This window comes from Ruditapes philippinarum, unplaced genomic scaffold (genome assembly GCF_026571515.1).
Source record: "Ruditapes philippinarum isolate M1 unplaced genomic scaffold, ASM2657151v2 ctg3551_1_1_1_1, whole genome shotgun sequence".
Classification (NCBI taxonomy): Eukaryota; Metazoa; Mollusca; class Bivalvia; order Venerida; family Veneridae; genus Ruditapes; species Ruditapes philippinarum.
The window spans coordinates 31,369-57,822 of NW_026856213.1; the positions used below are offsets into that span (position 1 = coordinate 31,369).

General features: G+C 32.2%; 1 long non-coding RNA gene across 1 annotated transcript in view; it reads right to left on the reverse strand.

Moving 5' to 3' along the window:
• Positions 1-26,454, reverse strand: part of LOC132745812 (uncharacterized) — a 73,378-nt gene that overhangs the window by 18,589 nt on the left and 28,335 nt on the right. Inside the window, exon 3 of the long non-coding RNA XR_009627906.1 lies at positions 18,801-18,902. This is a non-coding gene — a long non-coding RNA (uncharacterized LOC132745812). The remainder of the gene's footprint in view (positions 1-18,800; positions 18,903-26,454) is intronic.

Consider the following 26,454-nt stretch of genomic DNA (forward strand, 5'->3'; position numbering starts at 1 on the left):
AAATTTACCATCAAAGTATTAAAACTTTTTTCAATTCACATATTCTGCTTTCAACACTGAATATTTCAAATTATAACTTAGACAGATGGCTGACGAAAACTTCTTCAAATCTGCCAAAATCCCAAAGTCGATTCTACATTTCTATTAGAACGCATAATTTCATATGCATTTTAAGTATAAACTCAGTTTATCTGGCTCCCAAGAGGATGGTTTATACGCCAGAACCTAACATATTTCTTGCCTTATCTAAGCTATTCATTTGCGGCATGCAACTTCAGAAATTACCTACTTTTTTTTTTTAAACAGAATAAAAGAAGAAAATCACACTGATGAATGTCTCCAACAAAGAATAAAACATTGCCATTTAAATATGAAGAAATTAGTAGGGCAATCTACTTTGCATCTTAATGGCCTTGACCTAAACAATGTAATACATTGGTGTGATAATCTATGTTGCCAGTATTGCTTAAGTGGTAATGTCCTTTAGCAAAAATTTAGCAGGAAGAGCTGGTCTATGGAAAACACTGGGTGAAGGCCCATGGAAAACAGGGTGAAAGTCCATGAAAGAATCCACTAGAATTCATGGCAGAGGTCAATTGAGTACAGTATATTGGTCCATGTAATACAAGGTAGAGATCCATAGAATACAGTGCAAAGGTCCATGTAATAAATATTAGAGGCCCATTGAATAAAGGGTAAAGGTCCATGGAATACACTGGATTGAAGGTGTTTTTTTGGAATACAGAAAAAGAGGCCCATGGAATACAGCATGGAGGTCCAAAGTAGTGGTCTGTCTGATATGGAATAGTGCAGAGGTCAATGAAATACACTGTCACTGATAGCAGTCCATGGAATACAAGGTAGCGATCCAAAGAATACAGGGCAGAGGTCAATGGAATACAGGGTAAGAAGGTCTTCTGGAGTACAGAGCAGATGTCAATGGTAGAGAGGGTACTCTGAGTTCCATGGAATGACACTATATTTCAATACAATTTTGTCATGATATATTTGTTAAAAATTCCTCTAATATACAGTAGTTTCACCAGAATAAAAGAAGTTTAAATGCTATATATCAAATATGAAAATTGAACATTTAGGACATGACAACCATTATGTAAATTCCAGTTCCATATTTTAAAATAACTTTATCTACTGGCAAATAATTTAACCTATTTTTTTTTTCAACCGTCTTGGCCCTGGTATGACCTACCTTACCTTAATTACAGATAACACTTTTAGAAAACAAAAAGATACGAAATTTTAATCATTTAAAAGTCTGTATGGCTATTTTTCAATACATATTTTTTTTAAATCCGCACCTTTTTTAAATCATTGAATACAGTCAATTTTTAATCATTAAATACAGTCAAATGTTTAATTATTAAATACAATCAATTTTTTAACCATTGAATTCATCATCTAAGTACAACTAATAACCATTTGACCATTGACCTACTGTTAAAAAATTGAATTGATTCTTCTTTTAACACTTCTAAGAAACGGCAAAATAACTCGGACCATAATAACAAAGAGGGTGTCAAATTCACTTTATAAACCCTGATAACGTCTGGCAGTGACTTACTTTTAGAAATCTAAAACAACACCCTTCGCTCTAAAAATAGAAATTACTGTGCCATGTTTTACAGACTTTTTACATCACAATTGTACAAAGAAAATCTGCTAATTACTATCTGAAAACAAAGAAAAGGGATGGCTGAATAGTTATACAGTTACAAGAGCTCAACTGATTTTAAGTTTTAATTATTACTGACAGTCTCGCTTGTGTCTGCAAACTGTCTTGTTTTGAACGTTTGATTAAAACACGTTGATAACTCAAATCACCCAAAATCCCTCAATGCAGCAGAAAACTGGAAACAAAATAATTACATGACTTTTGCAGTAATTCCCTTCATACGATGGATTAGTTTCAATCATACTGTGAGGAGTAACTGATTGATTTTCTCGCGCGGCGACATTGATGTCCTCAAGCTTTTTTTCTGTATCAAAGCAGGGGACCAAAAAATATATCGTTAATGATGTTGAAATGAACCAGATAGCAAACATCACTTGTGTGGAATAATTTTTTTTCCCCTCTCAAATAATGTTAACATCTCAACATTTACTCGGCTTTGCTTCATTTGAACAATGTACGAACATTACATCCACTGTTTATATAAGGCCTGATTTAAAATTTGAAAATCTGGGCCGATACCCTTACAACTGATATTTCATATCAGAACTACAACATGACAGCTATTAACATATTAAGAGTGGTTAGTGCTAAGAAACATAAAGCACCATGCCTCCATGCTGATTTTTATTGAATTGGAAAAAAACAACAAAGAAACTTTTTTTTAAATAGTTTAATATATCCTCAAATTTAAAGCTTAACAATGTCAGCTCTGTAGATGATGCCGATCTTTAAGGCACTTAAAATCAATGGAATTCACAGAAAATATGTCCAAGACTAAGTATGTAAAAAATGTTCTTTTAATCATTCGATTTACGATAATTGATAAATGAAGAAATGTGCAGGCCATGATAATTTTAACATAGTAAATTCAGTAATTATATAGTAAAAACAATAGCCCTACAAATTGAAGCCTCTAGTCACTAGGATTAAATGCCTCAAATGGATTATTTGGAGTATTTTTACATTTCCATCACTCCAAATTATGTATTTCCTTTATATTAAGTTCATCTTTTCTTTAAAAAACAATTCTCCTCATCAGAGATTAGCTTATTAAAGCTATAAAAAATCAGAATAAAAATAAAGATAATAGTAATTGAATTCTAAATAAATCAACAACTGATTTCTGAAGCCTACAGGAAAAAAAGACACTTCCTAATGAGAGGAACTTGAAACATAATATATAATTTATAATGAGCTTAAATCAAAACATTACCCCAAAGGCACAACTTGAAAATGTCTGAAAGAAAAACCAACATGTAACAAATACAGTTATTGTCCTATTATAAAGCATACAAAAAAACACTCTTGCCAAATTATTATCTTATGTATAATTAATTAAGCCAAAAACATTTAACGAATCAGGACGTTTGCAGTGCAGTACATGCTCTCATTAATTTACAGCACCAGGAAATTTTCCATTCATGTAACATGAATTTTCTTAGTCTATGCCTTGCTTTAAATTCTTTATCATGCGAAAAATATTATGTATATTTTTCACATTTCCAATGACTCTTTGCTTTACCAATGTTTTCCTATGTATTACCATTACATTGTAACCTCATGTAGAACCAAAGACATTCAGTAAGCTAGCTGAATAATAAACACACATGAAAGATATCTTAAGTCCTTAATAAATTACAGGCTAAATTGATTTCACTGCAGTGGCCTAGTTTAGTCATCTATCAAAAGACGCCCCTCAATCAATAAATCAGTCAATCAATCAATCAATAAAATTGATAAAACTTATTAATTTATCATTAATTAATGCTAATTACCAAATAACAAGCAACCAAACTATAATGTTTCTATAAAGATTGACTGGCATAAATCAACTAATCAAATGACTATAAAATGACTGACAATACAATATTGTAAACAATGCAAATGAGATGGATTTTACAGCATTAAATAGCTGTTGATGCAACTGCACAAATTAAGGAATTTTAATTGACAGCCTGTCATGCTTTAATTCTGTCAATCAATGACAGTTACATCAATTATGATGCATTTACTTGCAAATTTTATTGCACAATATTACAGTTCATTTAAATGAAATATTTAAATTAACAATAAAAGCAGAACATGTTTCATGTGTTCTTAAATAAATAGGGTTTCAAAAAAAGATTTCTTAATTCATAAAGGTGCCACTGTGGCTACATGAAGTAATATTTAAGTTATCAAATGTGTGTTATAATAAATGTAACCCAATTCTTATCTTTAAGGAAATACTTCTTCTTATTTCATGCTTTCCAGTGTTTTATTGTAATATATCAGATGATTATATTCTGATAAACCACTAGTGAAATTTATAAAATATAATTTTCACTGTAGCCGGACTATATCTGAATGCGAATGAAAAGAATATCATAACTAAATGGAATAACAGGCAGAAAAAAATGCCGTCATACGTAAATTTTGCTTCTTTAGGAAGAGAAAGTCGATGTCACTATAAATCATGTTAAAAATGTAACAAAGTTAGAGAACTTTAACAGAACTATATTTCAAAATCGATCATGTGACGTCATGATGTGATGACGTCACAAAGGAGAATGCGCGACGTTACGCGGCAAAATCAATAAAAAATACTTCAAATCACTTAAAAAACATGAAATAAAAAGAAAATTTATTTGTTTTACATATAAGATTGAAATATATTTCATTCGTGAACACCAGCTATTATATTTTCACTCGTGGCTACGCCACTCGTGAAAATATTGCATCTGGTGTTCACTCAGTGAAATTATATTTTAATCTTACATGCAAAACAAACAAATATCCTCTATTTCTTCGGCAGTATAAATACTGCTGCATTCATTTAGACCTTTGTTATCTTTTATGTCTTTCAGAGCAGCCTAAGCCTGCACTTTGGTGCAAAATTTAAGACCCCCTTCTGTAAGCTTTATTTTTGTATTACTGTAACAGAAATTATAAACAGACAAAGCAGCAGAACTCTTGGCAGAGTTATAACCTCTTATCAGGGAGATAGCAAGGTCGATTTTTGTCCATCCAAGTATGAAGGTGATCCATTTATTAATTACCAAGTTACAGTCAAATAATAGCAAAAATCAGTGAAAATCCAATAATTTAACCTTCAAGGTCATAAATAAGCCAAGGTCAATTTTTGTTTGATATACATATACATTAAGGTCTTATCCTAAAGAATGTTGTGCCCTAATAAATTATGAAGTCAATCAATACAACAATATCAAAGTTATAGCCAGTTATAGGAAAAAAAACAGAAAATTTCAATAATTTGACCTTCAAAGTCAAGGTCATTTATGAGTGAAGGTCAGAGTCTCTCTGGTTAACCTGAAGGTCTATTCTAAAGGATAGTTGTGATCAAGTTTGAAGACAATCCATTCAAAGATAACAAAGTTATACTCACTGGCACTTTTAACAACAATCAGCAAAAATCAATCAAAATTTAGTCATCTGACCTTGAAGGTCAAGGTCATTTATGAAGGAAGGACAAGTTTAGTCTACTACTCGAAGGTCTTATGTCCCATTAGGGTTGTTGTGGCCAAGTATGAAGACAATACACCAAGAACAAAAAAAGTTATAATCAAGGTTACAGTTTGTGGACGGCAATGGCTATTATGCCAACATGACTGTAACATTATACCTATATTTTTTTTCTTCAAAAAATTGTCAAGCTAATAAAAGTTTAATAACAAATAAGCAGCAGCATATTAAATAATAAAACAGTCTCAACACTTCAGTGAAAATCGACACATTGCAAATGTAAAGACTTAACCACAAAGATATTTCTAAAACGACAATGTACATGGTGCAAGAAAGTCATAAACATTTTAACCAGCGTGCAGTTGCAAGATTTAATAGCAAAGAAGTTTGAGACACATCGCTACAAAAGTACAATTAACGCTGCAGAAGTAACATGATCACAGATTAACAAATTGATTTTTTCTTACGGACTGAAATTGTTCGAGTATTTTGATTCAATAAGGAGATGAGGCTATTATATTGGGCGCCATCTTTCATCCTCTAGGGGACACACTAGAGTCATCCATCTTTTCCTAGTTAAACCTTTGTTACAGGAAAGCTATGGTGTCGTGAGTTTATCAATATCGATATGCATAAAATCAAGCTTACGATTACATCATATGACAGTAGTACAAAGCAAACTGGCGATATCAAAATAATCTTGCATCCTTCAAAGAAATTTAAAACGTTTCACTATTTCCCTTCTTCCTTTAAATAACACCCCTGCGAAAGCATGTTCATCAATTCATGAATTTTCATGAACAGTTCATGAATATTCATGAACATCTTTCAATTGTTCATCATCTTGGCAGAAATGTTCATGAACAAATATTCATGAACATTCAAGTTCATGAATATGTATGTCTGTTCACGATCATGTTGATGTGTTCATGAACATTTTGGCATCATTCTTGCTCTGTTCATGAACATTTTGGTATGTTCATGAACAAGCTGACAATAATCATGAACTTTAAAAACAAATTTGTCTTTACAATTTTAACCCATGTGAATACTTTTTAGTGTTAGAAAAAAATTCAGTTCATGAACTCATGGACTGAAAAATTTCAGTTCATGAACTCTCGTGAGTTCATGAACTCACTGATCATCAACAAGAGTTGGCTGACCTTGGTAACACCCATAATGCAAAAGTCAACATGGCCGCCAGAAACAAAGCTCTACATGTGTTTTAACAAACTTTCGGTGCAAACTTACTTAAAAATGGAATAAATAACAATGACTTAGCAAAATGAAGAAAAAGTGATGTATTTACATAATGGACTATATAAAATCTTATGGAAAATTGTGTCAAAGAAATAAATTGAAGAGCAAAACTGGCAAGTCGTGAATTCTAATGACAATTCAATTTGTACATAGGGAATCAATGAGCACAGTGTTTAACAAGTTTCATTACCTGTGTAATGGGCTTTTGTGTTTTGTATTTGTACTAAAACACTGTCTATTGTGCATTTTATGGCTGGTACAAATCAGCAGTCTTTGAATTAAATGAAAATTGATTGTGATGTCACATTATTATGACCCCTGGGAGAAGTTTTTGAATTGTTCGTGAACATATTCATGAACAATTTCATGAATGTGCATTTGAACAAGTTCATGAATGTGCATGAACAACAAATGAGACTTTTTTTCTTTCATGGACAATTCATGAATCGATATATTCATGAATGTTCACGAACATATATTCATGAACATGTTCATGAATATCTTGATTCATGAATTGTCCGTGAACTAAAAAAAGTCTCATTTGTTGTTCATGCACATTCATGAACTTGTCCATGAATATGTTCATGAACAGTTCATGAATTATTCATGGAATTCTCGCAGGGGCAGTGAAGTAACTTTAGCCTTAACTACCAGCATTAAACCAATCTTTACCCTCAGCCCCACCCTCCCCTCCCATATTTCTCAAACCACAAAAATATTGAAACTAGTTTGATTGATAACACAGCTAGGTGAACACATGCTGAGATATTGATCTCAATATCCCTCTTACCCTTCAAAACATTCTTTTTCTTCTGCCCCTTGCCTTCTTCCCTTTCAAATATTCTTTTTCTTCTCCACCACCAACCCCATGCTCCACCCTTCCCATTTAAAATAAGAAAATTTTTATATACAATTGCTAAATACATGTAAACTGAGATATATGGATTTTCACCTAAACACAGCTTCGTCTTGAAACTGGGTAAATCTTACCACCTTAATTAGATAAAAGTGAATTAAGTGAAAAAATAAGACAACACTACAGCCTTTAATAACATGTAATCTTCTTTCTCCATGTGCCTTGTTAATGTTATAACAGAAATAAAATAAGACTTTTCATAAAGCTATAAAACATAATCATTTTACGACAAATTTATAGGATTTTTTTTATTAATAAAGTCTGCACACTATAATGAAAGGAGATTTACAACATTAAAACTTCTTTTGTTCCTCTTAAAACACAATCTGTACATTAATAAATTTTACAAAAAAATGTATCTTAGTTTTAATTTTATGTGTTAAATTTTCACAAAGAAAAAATTTAAGATCCAGGGACATGTTCATATAATGGAAGAAAATTGACAAGAACATTTTCATACATGTAAATTGTTTATATAATAACATATCATATGGTGTCACTGAGGTGATCGCTGGGTGCTAAAATTTTTAATTTATCATACAGTATATCAGACAGGCACCCTCACAGAATCTCTCACAGAACCACGGACTTTCTGTGACACCCACACAGAACCACTGATTTCTTTGACACCCACAAAGAACACAGACTTTCTGTGGCACTCACAAAGAACCACTGACTTTTTGTGACACCCCCACAGAACCACAGACTTTCTGTGACACACCCACAGAACCACTGACTTTTTGTGACACCCCCACAGAACCACAGACTTTCTGTAACACCCCCACAGAACCACAGACTTTCTGTGACACCTTAACAGAACCACTGACTTTATGTGACACCCACACAGAACAACAGACTTTCTGTGGCACTCACACAGAACCACTGACTTTCTGTGACACCCCAACAGAACCACAGACTTTCTGTGACACCCCCACAGAACACAGACTTTCTGTGACACCCACACAGAACCACTGACTTTCTGTGACACCCGCACAGAACCACTGACTTTCTGTGGCACTCACGCAGAACCACTGACTTTTTGTGACACCCCCACAGAACCACTGACTTTTTGTGACACCCACACAGAACCACTGATTTCTTTGATACCCTAAACAGAACCACTGACTTTTTGTGACACCCCCACAGAACCACTGACTTTTTGTGACACCCACACAGAAACACAGACTTTCTGTGACACCCACTCAGAACCACTGACTTTCTGTGGCACTCACACAGAACAACTGACTTTCTGTGACACCCACACAGAACCACTGATTTTCTTGACACCTTAACAGAACCACTGACTTTTTGTGACACCCATGCAGAACCACTGAATTCTGTGACACCCACACAGAACAACAGACTTTCTGTGACACCCCACAGAACCACTGACTTTTTGTGACACCCACACAGAACCACTGACTTTTTGTGACACCCACACAGAACCACTGACTTTTTGTGACACCCACACAGAACCACTGACTTTTTGTGACACCCCCACAGAACCACTGACATTTTGTGACACCCACACAGAAACACAGACTTTCTGTGGCACTCACACAGAACAACTGACTTTCTGTGACACCCACACAGAACCACTGATTTTCTTTGACACCTTAACAGAACCACTGACTTTTTGTGACACCCACACAGAAACACTGATTTCTGTGACACCCACACAGAACAACAGACTTTCTGTGACACCCCCACAGAACACAGACTTTCTGTGACACCCCCACAGAACCACTGACTTTCTGTGACACCCCCACAGAACCACAGACTTTCTGTGACACCCCCACAGAACACAGACTTTCTGTGACACCCCACAGAACCACTGACTTTCTGTGACACCCACACAGAAACACTGATTTCTGTGACACCCACACAGAACAACAGACTTTCTGTGACACCCCCACAGAACACAGACTTTCTGTGACACCCCCACAGAACCACTGACTTTTTGTGACACCCGCACAGAAACCACTGACTTTCTGTGACACCCCCACAGAACCACTGACTTTTTGTGACACCCCACAGAACCACTGACTTTCTGTGACACCCCCACAGAACCACTGACTTTTTGTGACACCCCCACAGAACCACTGATTTCTGTGACACCCGCACAGAACAACAGACTTTCTGTGACACCGCCACAGAACCACAGACTTTCTGTGACACCCCCACAGAACCACTGACTTTCTTTGACACCCCCACAGAACCACTGACTTTTTGTGACACCCGCACAGAACAACAGACTTTCTGTGGAACTCACACAGAACCAATGACTTTCTCTGACACCCAAACAGAACCCCTTACTTCCTGTGGCACTGGCACAGAACCTCTCACAGAACCACTTGACTTCCTATGGCATCCCATACTGAATCATTGACTTTCAATGGAACCAGCACAGAACACCTGACCTCCTGTGGAACTCAGTAACAAAACCTGACTGACCTTCTGTGAAATCCTCAAAAAACCACTGACTTCCGGTAATATTCTTGAAAAAGTCGCTAAAAAATCTGCCAGGTCTGATGGTTTAAAACAGTCAAAAGATCAATCTCTAAATTAGCAATATAAAATTATTATAAAATCTATCATAAAAGGCCATATTACTTCATTCTAGGAGTAACAAACATTTACATTTCCTCAGTGTATTATCATAGTGTTGGAGATACAGTTATTAATATGTAAACTATATACTGTTCCTTAATTTATCATTGACAAGACAATAAAACAGAATCAAAAGCAAATGTAGAGCATCTGCTAAAGAATGGTACCTCTATCATAGGACAATATACAATAAAGCATACAATATCTATATAATTGATATCCTCCTAAGTTTACAGCTCCTTGATTAAAATTTGACCACAAACACTTAATTAAAGTCATTAAGTTATTAAGAAAAAAACGGCAAAGCTTATATTGTTTGTTTGTTTGGGTTTTAAGTCACACCGACACAGTATAGGACATATGGCACTTTACATTTCAGCATTACTGGTGGTGGAAGACCTCAGGTGCTCTTCCGTGTATTATTTCCGGCAGGAACGGGCACCTCAGAGTAGAATTAACCACAGACGTTCCTTGCCATGCTTATATATAAAGTTTAAAAAAAAAAAAAATCTTAGCCCTCTGTCTGGAAAAGATCCTTGTTCATTATAATCATGAAAATTTGCTTAACTTAACTTTAAATCCCAATTTATTCTCTATTCTAAGTATCTGAACAACTAAAATTCTTAAATCAAAATAAACTTTGAACATAATGTTTGAAAATAACTCATATTTATCAAATATCTCTAAACCACATAAACCCACTGGGTCTATATAAAATTGAAAATCTCTAAAATTTAATCTGGACCATATATAGGAACTCAACTAAAGTTTTTTGACATGAGGACATATTTTTTTCGAAAAATTTGTAAGGTCTAGACCAATAACTTTTGTTAAAACTTTCTGATTATCCGCTCATTTCATTTGTTTCTCAAATAATCTTAAAAAATCAAATCTGACTAAGACTGCACAAAAAAAATATATTTGTAATTTAGTTGTGAGTGAATTTCTTTATTATATAATTATATCTTTGGTAAATTTTGTTGATTTTTGTAAGAATTTTACATTGATGTTTTAAGGCGATTAGACCTGAAAGTGAAGACTCTTAAACATAAAAGTACGAGTTGAACTCCCAACGTTTCATTATCTGACATACCTTAAGTATTACATTTTGTCTTTTCCAGGATTCCAACCAGGATCTTTACAGTTACAAAGTGTCTCAGCTCTCTACCGCTGCGCTATATTCTAACACTGTAATATGTAATGGGTATAAATGAGTTATGGTTAATGTTGTAAAAGATTTTGGCGATAAATAGTATATGTTTTATATAAGAATTATGGACACCCCTATAATTCTGTCAATATTGATGTAAAACAGATAATGAAAGGATTAGCCAATGCCAGTGTACCATGTGACTAAGAAATTTGTAGTGTTACACTGGGTAACAGTAAACAAATCTGGTCACATGGTCTATTTTCTAAACAAAATAAAATAAAATCATCATAAAAAGTCAACATAGTAATTGTTCAGGGTAATAAAATAAATAACACAAGGTTTTGTGAGTAACAGTAAAATATCATCCCTCTATAATCTTTGAGATGATATTTTTACTGTTACCCATGCACAAACCCTTGTATTATTTATATAATAAAACCTCAATCAATAAATAATATAAACATAATCTAACTGTTTCCTAAACGATATATCCAAGTATACCAACGTGTATCATCCAGGATTCCTCTATAAAAAGAAATGTCAACTTCCTGATTTCAACCACTTAACGTGCAGTATCCTGAAGCTTTTAAATCAATAAAATGAAAGTAGAAACAATTACAAAAACTAGCTCGCATAAAAAAACACCAAAATATTTGTCTCTCCCATTTTATTCTCTCACATTTCATCATAAAAGAAAATGTCTAGAGAGTCATTTCCAACAGTACAAACATTTCAGTGTTGTCTAAATTACCATGCATTTAAAACTGTAAATTTTAAAGCAGCACACCTATAGATTCGTACATATTTTGATGAAGATTAAGAAATATTTATTACCGTATTATCAAGTAAATAATGAAAACAATTTAAATTACCGTATAATTTCTGAAAATTTGAGTTAATAACCAAAACAAAACAAAACAGTTTATAATAAATGAAAGAAAATTAGCACAAGTATTTATATTTTAATACAGCTGCTTCCAGTAAATATTTATAATTCAACCAAAAATAACACAAAAATAGTAAACATTCTCTCTTGTTTTTGGAATATTTAACATTTTATGTACTAATATACTGTTATTTTATAACGTCCCTATCACAGAAAATGTAACCCCACCCCTGGGAAGTTTATTAGGGAATATACAGTAGTTGTAAAATTTAAAGTAGCACACCAATTATGAGATTCATATTCATATTTGATTGAAACTTTAGAAATACTAACAAGAATTAAAACAGAGAAAATAATTTTAGTTTACATTATGGCAACTATAATTCAAAATAATAAATTTCCTAGCGGGTCAAAATCTCCTAGAAATGGCCCTTATTTTTAATTACCTGTACTCTGTTAGTAACTGCAGGGTATGGTAATGTGATGATTAGAATAGTAAATTCATACAGTCATATTTTTCATACAGCATGTAAAATCCAAAATTGTATACTTTTTTATTCATTTTTTTTAAAGGTTCAAAAGTTTCTTTTTTTTTTAAACATATTTTTTTTACGTGTTTTATCATCTCCGGTTCAGCACCTTTAAGCCACTATATATTGCTACAAAACATGATCGCATGCTTAATGGAGAGGTAAAAACCTCTTTCTTTCATTTAAATAAATTTACATGTGAATCAAAGTATCATTGTTTATGACATCTTAATATCACCCAAAAATAAACACAACATGCTCTCATCTAGTGTGAAAGGCCAAACAATTTCTCTGGAATCATTTAGTGGAAAAGGTCATCACTGTATTAAAAGTAAATATCACAGTGCAAAGTGTATTACATAACATCAAAGTGCAAAGTGTATAGTATAATATCAGGGATTGATTCAATCAATGGGTGTTAACTTTATAAACCATCATGAATTTCAAAGATATTTTCACTAATGAAAATGAAATTCATACATCGTGATACACCATTTCCTTTCATTTCGACCTTGTTATGAATTTCTCTATTTAAGTTTTAAAAACATCTACAGCTTTAAGTTAATGATAGTTTGAATAAAATTAAAAGGTCTAAGGAAACTATATAAATCATTTTGAAATTAGCTCTGATATGTCAAAATCAAACAAAGTTATATATATAGAGCTATCACTAAATGTGATTCAAAACCCCATCCACCACCTTAAATTTTTGAAAAATATATAATTTATTTATATATATGCCAAGTTTGTGCTGACAATATCTGATTCACGATTTATAATTTTAGTAACAGTGACCTTGACCTCAACCCTAGGGGGACCAAAAGCAATCCTAAACTATACAGTTTGATTACAATACCTCATTCCTATCTCATTCCTTGCTCTACATATCATCCAGAATTTTTTTTTTTAGTAACATTGATCTTGACCTCAACCCTTTAAGATTTAAAAGAAGCAATCTTCAGCAAGATTGCTTTATACTAAGTTTCATTATAATATCATATTTTAAACCATTTTTCTAGTTTTAGTAAGTGACCTGGCTTGACCCTAAGGAGTCAAAAAGTAATCCCAAGCAAGGTCTTTACATAAGCTTGCTATAAACTCTCAAGTTTTTGTCTGAAAACAATTTTCTAATGTTAGAAACAGTGACCTTGACCACAGGGATCCAAAAGTAATCCTAACCAGGGTCTTCAAATAAGGTCACTTTATACCAAGTTTGATATAACATGTCATGCCTTAAACTGTATAGTTCTTGTCCGGAAACCATTTTTCTACTTTTAGTAACAGTGACCTTGACGCCAGGAGGTTCAAAAGCAATCTTAACCTGGGTCTTCATATAAGGATGCTTTATACCAATTAAGTTTGATACAATATGTCATTCCTTAAACTCTAGTTCTTGTCTGGAAACCTTTTTTCTACTTTTAGTAACAATGACCTTGACCCCAGGGGGTTCAAAAGCAATCCCAACCTGGATCTTCATATAAGTTTGCTATATACTAAGTTTGATTACAATATGTCATTCCCAACTCTTGTTACTGTCTGGAAACCATTTTTCTATTTTTAGAAACAGTGACCTTTACTTTAGGGGGTTCAAAAGCAATCTCAACAGAGGTTTTTACATAAGTTTGCTATATACCAAGTTTGACAAGCCGACTCCTATATATTACCCCCTAAACTTTGTTTGTAGGGGTTTAATAATACATGTCTAAACAACTAGACTTTAAAGAAATCATTATAAAATAGTACTGGTATTAATGCTACGCCAGGAGCTCAAACTCAGAAATAATAAGATTCCTAGGTAAATTTAGAGAGTTTCTTTTACAAAACAAGACTACATGAGATGAAGATAAATTAACTTAATTGTACAAACAATGTAGAATTTGTATCAAAACAAAGTTAAAGTTAGATGTTTGGCTCCTAAAAATTTAAAAACATTCCGACATGTCAAACTTAACTTTAGAAACTGTGGTTATCATTTTAAAGATTGTTCCTTTGACTTTAATTTATCTTTAATGAATTTAAGGACAGAGCCTTGTTGCCTAATGTTACTGCAGTGAAAAACCATAATTAAGTCCTAACAAATTTCTTTTCTATTTTAGACATTTTCCATTAAATGATTGACATCTTCCATTATATGATTAACATTTTCCATATATGATTAAGAAACATTTTATATTTACTATAATAAATAAATATTAATAAACGCTTATGTAACTCACAAACCTTCAAGAGACATTTAATGTACATCCATCCAGAACAATAACTTAATACTTTTGCACAAACCTCTAGAATCACTGCATGCCCATTTCTTTAATTCAATACAGTAATCTCTTTCATTCTACCAATACGCTTGTTTTCTTGTGCTCATTTCTATTTGATAACAAAACGAGAAATAAAAAACATCTCCGAACAAATCAAAGTATTTTATTATTTCTATAATAAAACTAGAGTAATTATAGTTATTAGGTTCACGAGATTATGAATTTGTTCATTTCTACATTCATAAAAGGAACAATACTTGTTGTTTTATTGGGCTTTTGCCGACAGCTGAAAGCCGTAAAATCGCAGCGAAGGAACTTAATTATCAATATAACAATCTACGATCCAAAACAGACAAGCAATAAAATTCTCATACTTCTCTGTACGATTGTGACGGATGAAATATTGTTATTGAAATTGAAAATTCCATATCAAATATATCATGGAAATCCCTCCAATACGACTGGGTATACAGGCAATAATAGAAAACAATATCAATCTGCTTTGAGAAATATGATCAATTATAAAAAATGTGACACGAAATGCTTAGCAGGTAACACACGTAAATGTATTATCGATGAAAATAATTGAATTGATTGAGCGATGGCATCGTCGATTATTTCATTGTTCCCAAAGGAACAATAGCTGGAAACAGCAGGTGCTCCAACGAGACAAATAATGAAGTAATTGGACATTTTCGCATCTAATCTGTTCGTATGCCAAGTACACAGTAGGAAATGATATATACATCAACAATGGTAGGAAATAATAAACTATCCCCCACGGGTCAATACACAAGGAAAAGCATCGGGACACCAACTGTTACGCCAAAGTCGTGTTGACATATAGATGAAAAATTTGTCTTCCTTTCAGCACAATATATAGATCATTGCAGAATAAGATGTACTCCCACAGAGAAAAAAAAATTAACCAAGAATGTGACAAATATTATAACTGGAACCAGAACAAACTTTTGAACACTATCTATATAATTAGCTAACAAAACAGGACATGTAACTCTTAACAGCAGTCCGGGCTTTTTTTCCTTATTCCTAATAAGTCATGGATAATAGTGTTTTACAAAATACAGGCTTTGTATAAACATGTAAAATATCAGCACAACATCAATTTATTTGATAACATTGAAAACAAATTATAAGATGTAACCTGGTAAGGTAATGCAGCCCACACTCCAACGTCACAATTATGTTATTCTACATAACGTCAATGGTTCATTAGTTTTTTGTTGTTTTTTTTTGTTTTGATTTTTCAAAGTTATCATCTGTGTAGCCTAGCTTAGAATACACTTTTGATATCAAGTCTTCACAGTCAATTTTTACAGTCCAAAATTTTCAAGATATTGCACTGTTTGATGTCTGCCTTAATAATCATGTTTTCAACTTAATTAGCCAATGTACATTGATGATGATCATGGTATGATTATGAACAGCCCATGTTGGTCACCTGTTAGTTATGTTCTTATGGAACGTCGGTAGTTCTACTCAATAATGCACGGAAGGGCACCTGAGGTCTTCCTCCACCAGTAAAGCTGGAACGGCGCGATATGACCTATACTGTGTGGATGTGAGGTAAAACCCAAAACAAACAAACAAACATATGTTCTTATGACACTTGTTCATCAATGCTGAACATTTTAGTTCTAACTTTTTAAACATGATCATAGGTCACGGTCATTCAGCACTAAATGAAGAAAAAGATAACGGTTTATGCTAGGCCGCGTCAGAATCAAAACATTGCTTATTGAGGTACTGTATTTAGTACCAATAAATGCCAAAACATACTCATAAATTTATTTCAATAATGATAAAGTTTCTTTTATCATGCAAAAGTTTATATTTGCCTCTTATGCCTATGCTAAAATATTGCATTTCTCTTGGAATCATCTCTTTAATTAACAGCTTGACTAAATATAGATCACGACTCCAGATTAAGAAGACAGTTTGTCAGTTTTGTCAGGAGGGCTTGAGCTCTTTCAAATTTAAGATCAAGACTGGTTTTCAGTGTATGTGTTTTCAGTTTGCACGTGTACATTTTCAAATTTGTCGTAATAATAACAAAATATCGTAACTTATCGTAATTAATATGCATATTTTCAACACGTTAGCTAGTGCAGACAATAATTTATCACATTTCTTCCTTTAGGGCTAAAATGACATTTCATTAGTGTTATTGTATAGCTGCTAAAAAAAACGAACCCCAACAATGTTGGTCTAATAGTTTAATATGTAATGTTTTGTTTTTTTTATTTCAAAACTTGATCCCTAGAATTCTTGTTTTTTGTTGTTGTTTTTTTCCTTTTTGTTTTTGACAGAGTTAGAAGTCACAGTGACAGTACAACATTTGCAGTGAAACGTGACATTATTTCATGAGCATTAAATCTAGTAGTCGCTATTATTTATTAAACATGACTCATTAAAATTAATTTTTATAAACCATATTTGAAGTGCACTTTATTCAAGATTATTTATAGTAAATAAACACTAAAGAACATGTGTGAGTGTGACGTAAAAGTGAAAATGGTCAGGTATGGGCATGCTCATCAAGACATCAACAATATTTTTAAAGTTTCGAGAATTGTATTATCTAGTATATAATCTCTGGACCACCTTTTGGTCATCAAAAAAGGATTCTTAGTATTTTACAATAGTCCAACTAATTGTACTGAGTGACAGGATATTGTGCTATTTTGACCCAGAACCAAAGTATCTCAGAATCTAGCTTTGGCATGTTAATATATTTTGACTAGGCCTACAATTGGCCTAAAAAGTTATGTTAAATTAAAGAATAAACAGATAAATACTCATCTGATTTAAAAAAAAAGACATGAATGATGTTTGGTAAAAAATTATTTTAATGTTTGTTTGCTTTGTTTGTTTGTTTGGATTTTAAGTCACACCGACACAGTATAGGTCATTCGGCGACGTTCCAGCTTTACTGGTGGAGGAAGACCTCAGGTGCCCTTCCATGCACTATTTCAGGCACGAACGGGCACCTGAGTAGAACCACCAACGTTCCGTAAGCTAGCTGGATAGCTTCCTCACATGAAAGAATCCAAAGTCCCTGTTGGGATTCGACCCACAGCGGTGAGGGGCAAGTGGTTGAAAGGCAACAAACTTAACCACTCAGCCACGGAAGCCCCTTCATGTTTGAAAATATACAATGTGTCGTATTAAATTACCGGTACATATATTTTATATGAACAAGGGATGCAACTTCATTAATCATACAAAACATGTAAATTATTACCAATGAATCTCTAAATGAATCATTTCACTTTTCTTAAAATCTTCCAAGTTTGATTTTCTTGAAATATTTTCGGCTCATCTGGAGGCATGCAGCTTTAAAATATATCAATGAAACATATCCTTAAATTGAGCATGAATATTTAGATTTTAAACACAGATTGTACCGTTCTTGTAACACTCATGGGGAACTGTATATTCATTGAAACAAACCTTAATCCAAGTTAACTTATATTATGTGTAATTTCCCAACTTTTCTATTTCAAGCTACTGATATTTATACCCATCTGAAGGATACGAATATGTTTAAAATTCAATATAACTAGTTATAGCTGCACTGAAATTTTGCAATAACATTCTATAATTATACAAATTGATATAGATCTATTATATCAAATAAAATGTCTTTATAATGTATGTTTAAAATACAGACTATTTAATAATATACATACAATAATTACACTATTCAGCCAAATGGCAAACTTTGACATCTCTATATCAGGGACTGGTAGTACTTACCATTAATGACGTTGCATCAATGTAAATCCAAAACTTGTAAAGCTATAAATACTTAATCGTAACTATATTAAATCTTAATCACATTATATTAAAATGAGCAAAAACGCGAGAGTTTAATAATTTTAAGTATCCGTTATGAATTAATATTTTAGATTAAAACTATAGGGAAATACACTTACACGTCATAAAGGCACTTGAGAAGAGTGAAAGATTAGTTCAAGATAACATTATCTCACAAATAAAATGGGTCACCTGAGGGGCATTTTTGCTTTAAGCTGAACTACACGTTGTCTGTTGTCATCATCGTACAATATGAAGATCTTGATCATATAGTAATTTTCATACAGTGCATGCCTGAAAAACAAACAGATAAAAATCATTATTTAATTAGGTCAAGTAATTTAATGTGTGTTTCATGTCCTAGGTGGATCATCGAAGGATAGTCATACAATAACTGTCTGGTAGCGAAAGGAAAAGTGAAGAAAAAAATAAAATACCGTAGTTCTATATGTAACAAGGTATATTAATTTTCTCACAAACCGCACTAACTTTAATAATATATGGATTGACACTCAGCTGCTATTAACAACACTACAAATATTCCCTGGTCTTAAAGCTCCACGCCTCCAGATTTTTATGAACATTTAAAAGTAACTCTAATTGATGAAAATGTTGTTGTCACAATGTACAAACAAAGTGACTCAAAGGGATCTTCTTATAATCCTTACTAATCCAAAATAAATACCTATATAACATATCAAAAATATCCAGAACTTAAAGGCACATTTATAATGCCTCAGAAACGAATAAAATTTTTCCTTAACGTGAGTTTATTGTGTTTAAATAGTACTTTACGAGCATGTAGATCGAGGTTTATTCACTGAAGAAAGTGGTGCTAATGTCAAAATTTATTTGTAATGTTTAAATAAAATAAAAACAAAGTATTCAAAATACAAAATCACTATAACCATGATAACCAGAGGCAACAGAATATTGGTTCAGTTAAGGATGTGACAGACTGACCCCATTATTTTCTGCTTAAAATATTTCTTTTATCATATTCTAACAACATGCCAAGTTTTAATATAAAGAAATTGTATTGAACAGTTTTTAAATTTTGCCTATATGTCTGATATGAAAACTCCCAAAAACATCCTTAATAAATTGTTAAAAAAGTAAATTTTTGGAAATGTAACTAGAACAGGACACCAAGAACTTTTTTGAGAAAAAAAAACTTTCTGAGACATAATGGGCCTTTAAGCCCAAACAAGTAATATAACAAATAATTTAAAGAAAATTTGGCGATTTCATACTCTGCACCATTATATCAATAAAATATGCAAAGAGCAGTGGGTTAATTGGATTGTAAATAATTTTACATTATTTTTTGTCACAATGATATACTTAAAATATATTTTCTTAACCCTTACCCTGCAAAATATCTTTGATGGAATTTCATCCATCTTTCAATCAGGACAAAACTTATATGATAATGTTGGCCGTTTAATCATAGTGGGCTAAGAGTTGAAGCTTGATATTTTGAAAATTTCACAACTTATCTGGGGGAAAACAGCTTTAATGAAGAGCATCAATGTATATCATCATAATCATATGATATTCAGTGGCTGACATATTAAACACATGCCTGCATAGATAATGAACGACCATAAATTAACGTAATTTTTGAAATGTTAATTAGTTCTAAATTTAGACACAAAGAACATAAAACATTTAAACTTTAAATATGCACCGTATCAATCAGCTTTGTGCATAATACATATTACAATTTTATGGCCAATTTTGAAATATATGATGTTTTCATTTTAATAATTGCCTCAAGCTACCTGCCAAAGGTTTCTTGCTAAGTGAGGTTACTGCATACAACTTTAAGGTACTAACAGAGTGAACAGAAACCGAAACTTGAGCAAATGTTATTTAAGAAATAATTTAAATTTTTCTTTGTCTAACACGCATGATGTACAGCATACTTAAAACTATGTGAAACTGAGACTCACTTGGCCTATACTGGTCACATAGTCAGCTATTTCCATTTACGGTCAAGTAATGCCCCTTCAGCAATAATATTTTACTACATGGAGTAAGCTCCCCTTAAGCAATCTATAATATCATCATCATTGTTTTGAAATGTTTTCACACCCAATTTTTGACAATTTGATTATCTTAGCTGCATGTAAGTTAAACCATTTAATAAGTCATAAATATTAAATGGTTTAACTTACATGTAACTAACATTGAAATATAGTGAACAAACTTACATGTAACTAACATTGAAATATAGTGAACAAACTTACATGTAACTAACATTGAAATATATAGTGAACAAGTAAGGCTTTCAGCATTACTGTACTAAAGTTAAATTTAGTCACTGATCATTACTTTGGACTTCAAGCATTCACTCATTATATAATTTAAATTAACATCAATGGACTAGAAATGTTTGTTCAAGATTTCACTTGATGAAGGTCTGTACTAATATCTTTTGTGTAAAATTTTATATCATTCCCTCAATCTGTTTTCCCTGAAAAATTATTTACATTGACTGTGCAAATTAATTTATGACCAAAAATTTAAAAGCGTTGCACCCAAACTGGACTAAAAATTGTGCAAAAAAATAAATTTTCAATTTTACTTGTGAGTAATTTCTTTTATTACTTTTTTTAGGGCAGATTTTTCCATTTTAATTCTATAGCTTGATCTACATGTATGTAAGAATTTCAAATTTTAAGTTTTTCAGGATTTTTGACCTGACAGTCGGGCTCACATATCAAATTAGTAATTCTCTTTGGTATATATAAGCTATAGTATCCTAAATCATGAGAGTTAAACTGATTTAACACCATCTCAGGTTGCATTTTTCTTTCACATGTTGATCTTATGAGGCTCTTTTTCTTTTGTTTTTGGAAAATTCAAGTAGCAAAAACCTGATACAACAAGAGTGCCATGATGGCCCTAGAATGCTCATCTGAGTTACATTATGCTCGAAAAGGTCAGAAATCTGAATTCTAGCTTTTCAATGTGTTGTGGTGATGAAAAAAATATGGTTAATAAGTGGTTTCTAAAAATAGAAGCAGGCCTCTATCCCACTTGGCACCATTGTTGTGGTGTTGAAAATTAAAACCTTTTTGATTTCTATTAATAGAATTAAGTTACTTATTACCTAATGTTCTTAGTTTGCTCAGGAGTACTCTTTAATAGGGAAAAATTTAATCGTCAGGATGACACCACCCTTTGAATGCAAAGGGAAATAAAACACAAATGTTGAATAAATTTAAATCAACCAAATTTTTAATGAACTAAGTTTTTATTTACACTAAAATAAAAGTTACTTAAAACTAAACAAGTTGACAATAAGTACTGTAATATAAACTGTTAATATTTAAACCAAAAATATGATAATCATAATAAACTAATTGAATAAAAGATTTAAACCAGTTAAAAGTTGTTTAAACTGTAATCACTAAAAATATGAAAAATAACCTTAATGATTCTGTGCTGTTAAACTAATAAACCTAAATAGTAGCAAGCCCTGTTTTAATCTATAGCAACAAAAATAAAGATCTAATAATTCAAGATGGCTGCCACTTAAACAAAGAAAAAATATTAGTTAATCTTAATTAATTCTGTAAAAAATAATTACTTAAATTACTTACAAATTTATCAAAAATGTTTCAGTGAATTTAGATAATCTCTAAGGTTCATTTAAATGCCAAAGTGCCTAAAATAAATTAAATAATTAATTAATTAACCTTAGAGAGCTTTTAGAGGTCTTACTTTTCCAAAAATTAGCAGCAGAATGTCAAAATTGCCTGAGATGCTTGTATAAATGTATTTCTGAATCCCAGAGGGAGCTAGCATCTACCTACAGGTGGCACTGAATGTAACAACTTATCTGATTGGTCAAATTACAGCCAATCAGAATTTACTTAACAAAATACTCTAGGCTTATCAGTATTTTACATAACTATTCTAAAAATAGATTATGATTCTTGGAAAATTTTGCAGCAGCATCATTGACCATGATTATAAAAACATAAAGTTTACAAAAATATTTGTACTAACAATAAAACTATTAACTAATGTCAACTAAACATATTTACCAACATATATAAATGCTAAATCAGTAACTTGTATCCCACTAAGTTTAAAGGCCAGTATAAGTAAAAGTAGAACCATTCTCTATATGTTGTATATAAAGAGTCTTAGGCCATGCTTAGTTACTGTTAAAGAGTGTATCAATAAGTTCTACAAATTATAATTAACATTAAACTATAATGAATGATAAGAATGAAATGTCTATAAAACAATACATATTCAATATGATTAAACTTAAACCTAAGTTAAAGTTTAAACCCTTAATATTTCTTGAAAAATATGTATGAAGGTTATATATGATTTACTTCTTGAGTAATATTATACAACATTATGTAAGGATTATGTAAGCTGTTGTAAGTGGAATCCAACTTTACAGCAATACACCGGTTTTGGAAAAAGAAAAAAATTATTGCAAAAAGCAATAAATTTTTTCCAAGATAAAACTTGAACTTAAAGTGTATTAAACATACTTCAAAGAAATAGCATATTATCTTATCAAAAATGTTCATGTCAATATGATATATGGATGAAACTATAAAGTATAAAACAATAAACTAACAAATCTACTTAAAGAATGAATAAAGAACATATTTACAAAAATATACAAGCATGCAGTCAATGTGAGTTATTATGATTGTCAGATAACATGGAAATAGGAAAATCTTAAGATTAAATCTATGCATCATGTAAATACAAAAATGACAATATAATAATTTTTATAATACAAATGTCTTTTCCTGGAATGAAAGAAGTGTTATTATAATATATATAACATGATAACAATTTAAAATGTTATTTCTTCTTTCTGTCAACATCGGGTCTTCTTTTTTGTCATGTTCGGGTCTTCTTTTTTTTTTGTCATGTTCGGGGTTTACTAGTGTGCTGACACAGCCACCTTAAATGTTCATACTGTGCCCAATGTCTTTGCACTATATTTTGTCACAATTGTAGGATATGATATTTAAGCGCGATAACTGTTATGTTTAAAATAAGTGCTTGATGGCACAACCACCTTAAGTGTTCATTGCACCCAATGTCTTTGCACTATGATTATTTAAATTTTGCGCGATATCATTAATTTGTCTCTCAGATGTACGATTTGGTAATTTGTTTCTCAGATGCGTGATTGAATTATGCTCAGATGCGTGATTGAATTATGCTCAGATGCGCGATCTATGAATTTATTTAACATTGCGCGTTATTCTTTTTACTTATATCAACACTATATATTACACTATTCTTCATCACTATTCATATAACACTATATCACTTTTCATATAACACTTTATATGAATTTTCGTTATCACTTTCTACACAAAACACTTTCTAGAAAAGAATATCACCTTTTAATAGAATCGATACTGAATTTTACTTTAAATTTGTATAATGCCTAAAGTTTCAATAAAGAATCAGTTACACCACCATGTTAAAATACAATCATAAGAAATATAGCTTTGACAGATGATTAACAATACTGTATCATTAATTAAGTAGCCTCAAAATGGTTAACAATTATACCATGAGTAAAACAGGTCTATCTTGTATCACAAAAAACATATGATATCCAACTTAAATCCTGTTAGTCTAATGACATGTAAAAATACATATTAACTTCTTAAATAAATCAAAGTTTCACACCACTATGAAAAAATCACAAAAAGCATATGTGTTAGACCTAGCTGCGATGGAGCTATGCACATCTTTGGTAAACAAACGCTTACTTTAGGATCATTACTTAAGTGAACAAAAAATGTCTGTGAAACATATCACCAGACGCCTATAGATCTTAAATCCTATAGAAAATAATAAGACACAAACACTTGGTCTTCTAAAAACAACAAGCCCATAGCAATTTAAATTCTATATAATGGCATACATCAAAAGCCCATAGCAACTTAAATTCTATATCATGGCATAAAAACTTATAGAAAATTAGAATCTATATAATGGCACCTCAGTCCATAGAAAACTAATTTCTATCTACCAAAAATACAAAAATCTCATAGAAACTTAAATCCTATATCATGGTACCTCAAACCCATAGAGATTTAACTTCTATCTAAAAACACAAAAACTCACTAAGCACAATCTAAAGCAGCCTTACATAAGTTCAAACAGAAAAATTTGTACTTAACAAAAAAGTTAACAAATAATCATACAATATCAATTATTGTAACAAAAATCTAACTCAACATATCAATATCTTATATGTATACAAAAGTCTTTTTCTCAACATTACAAAAAACAACATGGTATGGTATGACAGTGTAACTTAACTTAAATTACTTCTTATTAATTTGAAATAAATTGGAAAAGAGAAACGTAATAAAAGGTGGCATCTTTTCTATCACCCTAAATGTTTTTATACTTGTTTTGAATAATATTTGTCTGTCTATGAACAAACTCGGGTTTGCTCAGTTTTACGCAATCGCGATTTGAATAGTTACCGATCTTCTTCTCTTGTCTCGGATAAACGCAAGCATCTGGTCTGTGGTATTGGTCATCTGATTGGTATTTGGCATCTTCTCGTGGTATATGGTCTTCGCCGGGTATTGGTTTGTCATCTTTGTTAGGTCTGGTATTGGTATTGGCATCTTCGTCATCGCCTATTGGTATTTTATTGTATATGACTACTGATAGGTTATCGTAAACAGTAGCCATGCAGACTGTCCAATCAAAGATTGCATCTTTTGGTCTGCTGTTTGTGTCGGTGATATCTTCAGGTGGTATGTAATTGGCATTGAAGGGTCGTCGTTTGGCTTTCTTTGGCATCAGTTCTGGGTAGGGCGTTAAGTTGTAACCCGGAGTAGGAATGAAGTCTTCTACTGTTAATGACTTTGTAGTAGCTGATGCCAACTGTAGTTCGTCATCTGGTTTTTCTTTGGCCATTTTCTTGAAGTTTTCAGTTACTGGGTGGACTGACTCTTGGCCTGCAGAATCAGTCCTTTGAAGTTTAAATGTTTCTTTGGTGGAGTTTTGTCTTTTTCGTCATTGATGGTATCGTCATTGCAATGGTTAAAATCGTTTATCAGGGATTGCTCAAATTCTTTTGCAAATTGTAGAAACTGTTCTTCGGTTACCAGTTTGTTTGGGTTTCTGCCATGAAACAAAGGAGGAAATTCATCTTGAGAGTCTTCTTTGTAGCTGTCTGGAATAATAAGAGTTGTGTTTCTTAGGTGGCATGTTATACTGGATTGAGAGGATCTTCTTTTGCGAGTGAGAGGTTCAAGGTAGCAGGTTGATTGTTTACGTCTATAAGGTTCTGGATCTATGAAGTCGTCCCTGGGTTCTTGTTGGAAGTTTATAGAAGATACGTCACGACTGCGGTACTGCAGATGTGTTACTGGCATTTGACATGGAGTCAATCTGTTTATTGTGGATGTGTTGACTGGTGAAGTATAGCATAGTTGATCATTTTCTGTGGTTCTTCTTTGTGATAGCTGGAGTTCTTGAAGTCGTTTTTCGAAGAGTGTAACTTGTTCTCTGAGATACAGGATTTCTTCATAAAGTGAAGCACGCCATGCTGGTTGTCTGGAGGATGTGGTTGGATAATGGTTATCATGATAGTTGTTGTCTCTCTGGTATGAAGTTGCGTATTGTAGTGAAGCTTGTGAAGGAGAATAACCATAGAAGTAGACATCTTCTTCTAATGTGTTGATACCGACATTGGTTTGCAGGGTTCTGGATAGCGGTTCCATCTCGGTGTAATGTTTGCGTGTTTAGCTGCTGGCCATGTCTAAGGCTGAATCTTCTGTGACAATTTCAGAAGGTTTGACAATACGAAGGAATCTTC